Here is an 8,478-nt window from a genome sequence, read left to right as displayed (position 1 = left end):
TTCATGAACTTTTTATTTTACCCCTTTTTAAATATCATTATAACTAATAACATTTTTTGAATTAGAGAAACACACTTTCAAGTTATACTTTGATTTCACCTCTTTTTGTTCCATTAACTTTTGATTTCACCCTTTTTTAGTTTCATCAATTTTCTGATTTCACATCTTTTTAATCTTATTATAACTCCAAATTTATGATTTTTATTATTCTTTTATTTCTATATGATTTATAATTATATATATATATATATAAATTTTACAAGTTTTTTGATACTTATATCAAATATTTATATTATTTTTATATGAATGAGGTCCTATATACAGTTTTATTAATAAGGTAAGCTATCTTTTAAGAGGTTCTTTGATATCACCCTTTTTCGGTTTCACAATTTTTTGGTTCACCCCTTCTTGAATCTCATTATAACTTTAAATGTATAATTTTTATTTTTTATAATTTCTATATAACTTATAATTCTTTAAAAATTATTTACCCGTTTTTTATTCTTATATAACACATATTTATATTATTTTTATATAAATGAAATCCTGTTCACATTATAATTTCTAAATTCATAACTATATAGCACATAATGCAAATTTTTGCATATACAAAAAAAAATTTATTAGAAAAAATTTACGATTATAAACTATATAAAAATACAAATCAAAAAATCTAAATAAGCGATTACTTGATAATATTGATTTAATGTTTTGTTAAACTATTTGTCAATCGTATTTCTCATTATTTGACTAAAATTTTAATATAAAATATTAGTTATGATTTTTCGGTCAACATAGACATAATAACTTTGAGTTTGTTATCCTATAAAATTTGAGTCGATGAAAATTACCTATAATTTTAATAATAATATAATTTTATTTATTATATATTTTTATTATAATTTAAAATTAATTTCAATAAAATTATTATTTGATATGAATATTTAGATTTCGGCCAATAGTTGACACAAATTATCAACTAATAAAAAATGTGTATAAGGAGTATTGTTATAAACAAAAACTAGCTCTTAAATAACTAAGAGCCAAAATTTTAAAATTTATTTATGGACCGGAAATTAATAACACACCGTTGAAATTGTTCTAACTCAGTGTACAAGCTCTTAATAGCATGCCATAATTTTGAGCTGAATATATTTACGATACTATAATCAAAATATACATTAAACATAATTCTTAAATATCAATATACAGAACCCTAGGTAAGAGATTGCATATAAAAATTAGGGTTAATGCACTTTGCAATCTATAGGGTTAATGCACTTTGCAATCTATTAGTTTGTCCAAATTTGTACCGATACATACTTATGCTTCAATTTTAAGATTCATTATACACCCTTTTTCACAATTTTATTAAATTGGGTAGGGTTAAAATCGGAAATTCGGCAATATACTTAATCAAGATAAAGTTTATCTTGTTCAAATAATATTAAAAATTATATATTTTTTTATATCAACTATAAAATAATAACTTTTTAATTTTCAAATAGCAGTATTAGCTTTACATTTGATTTTCATTTTTATAATATCAATTTCAAAATTTTATTACTCTATTTAGTTAAATTTAATTATATAATCAAAACTAATTGTTAAAATTATTTTTTTGTAAAATCACAAAATATTAGCATTAAATATAAATTGAAAATCAAAACTGAAATTACTATTATCATTTAAAAGTTAAAAACTTACAATTTTGTATCAAAATTCAATTTTTAACATTATTTAAAAGATATAAAATTTAATTTACTTGATATTTTTGCTAAATTTCCGATTTTACCCTTATTCAATTTAGTAAAATTATGAAAAAGAGTACATAACGATTACTAAAATATAAGTTAAGGGATATTTTTCCAAACTTCTCATACACATTTGTTTTTTCATAGAAGTTAGGGGTGTAAAGTGTAATTAACTCTAAAAACTATTTGTGATTTTCATTTGGTTATACTTTTCTTTTTGGGATGTACTTCCAATTGTTTACCTTTCAAAATTTTCCAAAAATAGTAAAGTTTTTATAATTTTTAAAATAACTACATCCTACTTCTCTCCTTCTTACGGCTATACCCACTTTATACCTATAATATTAATTGGTTCATTACTTTACTCACTTTTTTAACTTTTCTCTACCAATTTATTATTTTTTTAAATTATGTGCTCTAATCCAAATATAAACATTTGGGAGGGAGGGAGTATAATATTAATTTTGTATTAACATCAATTTCACGGGTCATTACTTAGATATGATGAACCAAATTGTGGCTTCAATAGAATTCTAACACGGCGGCAGGATTGGGCAGTATTATCTTATTCAAATTCATATTTTCAGCTAAAAAGGGTTACTTTAGCTGTTAAAAGTTTCGATCTTTATCAGTCCGAGTTTAATAAAAGTGTGACGTTTGTTGAGGACTATACATTTGAGAAATACTAGGTTGTAAGGTTAGATTAGCAGAACAATAACCAATCAGACAATCAAGCAATAATGATGGAATATTTAAATTAAGCATAAACATAATTTTGATCAGAAAAGTAAATGAAAAAAGCTTAAATTAATTTACTTAAGAATATAATTTTCTAAAAAAAATTTATACAGACAATACATATATGACTATGCTAATTCAAGCTAATTAGAAATGAACAGTCAATTTAAAGTTAAGAACCCGATCTACGGAATGGTTTTATAGCATATAATTTTCTTTAAATTTATTTAAAATTGCAAATTTTAAGACATGAATTTTTTCATTTATTATATTTTTTATTTCAGTCCAGAAAAAATATATATTATTCTGTTTTAGATTATTTAATTAATTTTTGATTTTAAATTTATTTTATCTTAAATTTATTTTATCTTAAATTAATTGTATAATCTTTTTGAACTGGAATATATAATTTATATTTTTTTTTGTTATGAAGCCATTATACAAATTAAGCAATTATCCCTAGTTTTATTTTAATAAAAATAGTATGGATATCATAGAATAAAATCCGTAATTTTATACCCTTTTTATCATTCAATAAATTAAGAAACAACTAATCCGAAATTTTATACCCTTTTTATCGCAATAGAGATCAACTGATTCACGATCGATGGAACCACACCAAGTCTCGTTATGAATTTCCGCATCCAAACAGCCTATTTGGCTGCTTCATTTGCAGTAATATACTCAGCTTCCATTATAGAATCAACTATTATCTCTTGCTTTGAACTCTTCCAGTTTATAGCACCACCATTAAGGAAAAACATAAAACCCAACTAAGATACTAAATCGTCTCTTTCTATCTGGAAGTTAGCATCAGTGTAACCCTTTACAACTAGCTTCTCATCTCCATCATACACCAAGAATGATTCTTTAGTCCTTTTTAAGTACTTAAGAATATTCTTGACAATTGTATATTGACCCTCAACTGGATTAGATTGGTATTTGCTCATCATACTCAAGGCATATGAAACATCAGGACGAGTACATATCATCGCATACATTATAGATCCAATTTCTGAAGCATATGGAACTTTGCTCATACGGCCCTTATCATCTAATAATTTAGGGCAGTTATTTTTTGAGATCACTATCCCATGAGACATTGGAACATATCCCTTTTTACCTCTTACATCCCAAAATGATGCAATATTTTACCAATGTATATACTCTGACTTAGGCCGATTAATCTCCTTGATATGACTCTATAGATCTTGATTTCGAATATATAGGTAGCATCACTTAAGTCCTTCATCGAGAAACTATTTCCCAACCAAGTCTTAACAGCCTGGAGAGAAGGTATGCCATTCCCTGTTAGTAATATGTCATCTATATATAGTACTAGGAATGTCACATGGCTCCCGCTAACCTTCTTGTAAATACATGGTTCATCTTCATTTTGAATAAAGCCAAACTCTTTGACTATTTCATCAAAATGATGATTCCATCTCCTTCAGGCTTGCTTTAATCCATAAATGGATCCAAGCAACTTACATACTATCTTAAGAAACTTTCGATCGACAAAACCCTCAGGTTGTATCATATATACATCATCCTCAAGGCTCCCATTTAAGAAAGCGATTTTGACATCCATTTGCCAAATCTCATAGTCGTAGAAAACAGCTATTGCTAGCAAAATCCCGATGGACTTAACCGTAGCAACCGATGAAAAAGTCTCATCATAGTCTATACCATGATTTTTTTGAAACCTTTTTCCACTAGTCGCGCCTTATAGGTCTTTACTTTACCATACATGTCAGTTTTCTTCTTGAAAACCCATTTGCACCCTATGGATTTTACCCCTTCAGGTGGATCAACTAAAGTCCACTTTATTTTGATACATGGATTCCATCTCGGATTTCATGGCCTCTAGCCATGTCTCAGAGTCTGGACTATTCATAGCTTCTTGGTAGGTTAGAGGGTCATCATTGTCTTTGAGCATCACATCATCATCTTGAGTCAGGAGAAATCCATAATATCTCTCCGGCTCATGACGAACCCTGCTAGATCTACGAACAACCTGTGTTTTTGGAGCAGGAACATCTTGATGTACATCATACCCACTTTTAAACTCCGGTTCAATGTTATTTTGTACATCTCGATCTTCATCGATATCTATATTCCTCCTACTATTTTTCTTGGAAAGTCACTCTCTTTCAAGAAATACAGCAGTCCGAGCAACAAATACTTTGTTCTCGGTAGGATTATGGAAACTATACCCTTTTGTTTCTTCGGGATATCCCACAAAATAACATTTGATATGATTTTGGTCCTAGCTTGTCAGAGACCAAGTGTTTCACAAATGCTTCGCATCCCCATACTTTCATAAACGACATGCTATGATGTTTCTCAGTCAATTTCTCATATTGATTCTTTTGAACCGATTTAGTTGGAACTCGTTATTATCTTGTCCGGTAAAAGGAGCTTTAGCCATTTTGTCAATAAGACAACATTTGCCTTCTTCATATGATTCAAAATCAGACTTATCCAAGTAGCCATCTTGATGTAACTTGGAAATGCGTTTCTCATTTATGTGACCTAAACGACAATGTCAGAGGTATATTTGATTTGAGTCTATCATCTTATTACATTTGTTATCATTACTATTTACATTATAGACATGAGTATCAAGATCAAGAGCATATAACCATTAAACAAACGTGCAACCCCATAAGTAACATTATTCGATGAAAAGGAAAAATTATTGTTCCGAATCAACAATGAAAAACCTTTCTTGTCTAACAAGAAACCGAAATAATATTTCTGCAAATCACAGGCACTTAAAAACAGTTCTATAGTTCTAAAATGAGCCCAGTGGGCATCGATAAATGATAAGTCTCTATAGGTAAAACAACAACCTTTGCTCCATTGCCAACACGTAGGTCGACTTCTCCATTTGCCAATGTCCTAGTTCCCCGCAATTCCTGCATATTTATATAAATGTGAGAACCACATCCAATATCTAATACCCATGAATTAGAAGTAGAAAAATTAACTTCTATAACATAAATACCTGAATCAGAAGCGCCAGCAGCCTTCTTCTTCTTCTTCTTCTTCCAATATCTAATACCTTCTTCTTCTTCCAATATCTAATACTGATAAGTGGCATTTTATACCACTTAGAACGTCTTAAAATGGCTTAAATTGGTGTCTTGAAATCAAGTATTTTGTGTATTTGATGCGTTTTTCTAGTGTTTATGTATTTCAGGGTATTAGTTGCATTTCAGAGGAGGAATCATCAAGAATAAGCCTTGGCATGTGTTCACCATTGCGAGAGGAAAAGAACGGGCAGATTACGGCGAAGAAACGGAGCAAACCTGGATTTTTTCCAGTAGGGTCCTGCGCGCCCGCACAGCAATGCTGAGCGGCCGCGCAGCAGCCTTGCGCGCCCGCGCAGAAATGCTGAGCGGCCGCGCAGGGTCGGGGAAAAGGATAAATTATTTTAGACTTCTACTTCTGTTTGGCTTCCAACTTCTATGTAATCTGAGTTTTATGGGACTATTATATAAGTAGATTTGAGACGTTTTCACAGAGAGAATGAAGGAGATTATGTTTTAGATTGTGTTTTGTGCAAGAAGCGAAGGAGATAAGGAAGAAGACCGATTTAGCACACCGCAACGAAGAGGAAACATATATTCTTGTGATTCTTGTTTCGTTGTAACGTTGGATGCTAGTTTTCTTGCTTTGACTTATTTACTCTTGTGACGTACTCTGTTTTAATATAATTAGCTTAGTTATTATTTTCTTGTGTTGTTTATCATGATTTCATATGAACCCATGATGGCGATAAGTTCTATTATGGGCTAATCGTGATCATGGGGTTGCAACGGATTTATTATGGAATTCTTTAGTTAATTGTTTAATACTTTAGTGTGTGATGATTGCATGATATCTAGTATTGGTTGTGCGTATTCGTCTTATGTGCGTCGCGAACATATAAGATAGGGTGTTAATCTCTTGTGAAGCGACGGTGGATCTTGAGATTTAGAACTTGCCATGCTAGCATAGGTTCATGTACGTTGTGCATGATTAGTGGGTAACTCTAACAGTTTTATTTGCCCTATGTAATCAAAAGGAATAACTTGTGCTTAAATCGTTATGTTGTCAATTTCTGTAGACATATAGGAACTCAACATAATTGATGACTATTCAACTTCTATCTTAATTGTGGATGTTTGGTAGAATGGTATTAGTACAATGAAAGTTGGCTTTTATCAGTTCCGTGTTATTCGATTAATATCATTACTGTCACATGCTAAAGGTAATAACAATGGCTATAGAAGGAAGTAATAATGAAGTTGTGATCTCATGAGTGTTTTATTATTGATAAATTGAAGTGTTAGTTAAGTGGTTAATTAAGTAGTTAATTATAGTTAATATTTAATCAACAATTTTAAGTGTTATCTTAACATTGAGAAGTAATCATACATTGGTGAGTGAGTTTAATTAGACAATAACTTAGTCTGAGTCTCTGAGGAAACGAACTAGAAAGTATTCTATATTACTTGCGAACGCGTATACTTGCGTGAATATTAGTGCATGTTTTCACCCTAACAAGTTTTTGGCGCCGCTGCCGGGGACTCGGCGTATTTGTTTAGTTTATGTACTTACCATCATTGGTCATTAAGACTCAGTGATTAGGACGTAGTAGTTAATTACTCTTTTCAGTTGTGTTTCAGGTACTTTAGCAAGCGTTTATGCAAACGCGTTCTCGTGCTCGCAAAAGGACCTTAGATACAGCTGAGGAGAAAGACGAAGTTCTTGATACTCCGGAGAAGTTAGATTTTGAGGATTCGGATTCAGGAACTGAGCAGAAAGAACCAGTAAACATGGGAGATCGTATTGTTCAAGCTGATCCAGCTCTTATGGATTTTTCTCGGCCTAAAATTGATGACATTCAGTCAAGCATCCTTCATCCGGCTATTCAAGCTAACACCTTTGAAATCAAGCCGGGCACTATTCAGATGGTGCAGAATTCTGTTTCTTTTGGAGGAGCGGAAACTGAAGACCCCAACATGCACATAAGGAATTTTGTCGAGATCTGCAGCACTTTTAAGTATAATGGCATGACTGATGAGGCTATCAAGTTGAGGCTTTTCCCATTCTCACTGAGGGATAAGGCTAAAGACTGGTTACATTCTGAACCAGCTGGGTCCATCACTACGTGGCAAGATCTTGTGCAAAAGTTTCTGGTGAAGTTTTATCCAATGGCAAAGACTGCTGCTATGAGGAGTGCTCTTACTCAGTTTGCGCAGCAACCTACAGAATCTATGTGCGAGGCTTGGGAACGCTACAAGGAAATATTGAGAAAATGTCCACATCATGGAATGCCGGATTGGATGGTAATCACTGGTTTTTATAATGGTTTGGGGGCCCAATCTCGGCCCATGCTCGATGCAGCAGCTGGAGGAGCCTTATGGGCTAAAAGCTATACTGAGGCGTATAATCTTATAGAGACAATGGCTGCAAACGAGCATCAAAACCCAACTCAGAGGATGACGTCAGGCAAGGTCGCAAATATTCTGGAAGTTGATGCAGCCACCGCTATTGCAGCCCAGCTCCAAGCGCTATCAATGAAGGTTGATTCTCTGGCTACGTATGGAGTTAATCAAATAGCTATGGTTTGTGAGCTTTGTGCAGGTTCTCATGCTACGGATCAGTGTTCTCTTGTCAATGAATCTGTTCAGTATGTGAATAATTATCAGCGACAACAGCAGCCTGTGCCAACGACCTATCATCCTAACAACAGAAATCATCCAAATTTCAGCTGGGGAAATAATCAGAATGCTATTCAGCCACCATATCAGCAAGGAGTGAGTAAACGGTTTAACCCACCTGGATTCCAGCAACCACAGTAGTATGCTACAAGGCAATCATATCCTCAACAGGGAAGTGCAGCTGCACCTACTAGTGCTGATTTTGAGGAACTTAAGCTGTTGTGCAAGAGTCAGGCGGTTTCTATCAAGACCTTGGAAAATCAAATCGGTCA

General features: G+C 32.3%; 1 non-coding gene across 1 annotated transcript; it reads right to left on the bottom strand.

Annotated features, from left to right (window-relative positions):
* Positions 1 to 7,711: 7,711 nt before the first annotated feature.
* LOC141662476 (small nucleolar RNA R71) lies at positions 7,712 to 7,818 on the bottom strand. The gene has a single exon (XR_012550592.1). It is a non-coding gene; the product is annotated as a small nucleolar RNA R71 (small nucleolar RNA).
* Positions 7,819 to 8,478: the final 660 nt, after the last annotated feature.

This window comes from Apium graveolens, chromosome 5 (genome assembly GCF_009905375.1).
Source record: "Apium graveolens cultivar Ventura chromosome 5, ASM990537v1, whole genome shotgun sequence".
NCBI lineage: Eukaryota > Viridiplantae > Streptophyta > Magnoliopsida > Apiales > Apiaceae > Apium > Apium graveolens.
This window is presented reverse-complemented; position numbering and strand designations above follow the sequence as displayed.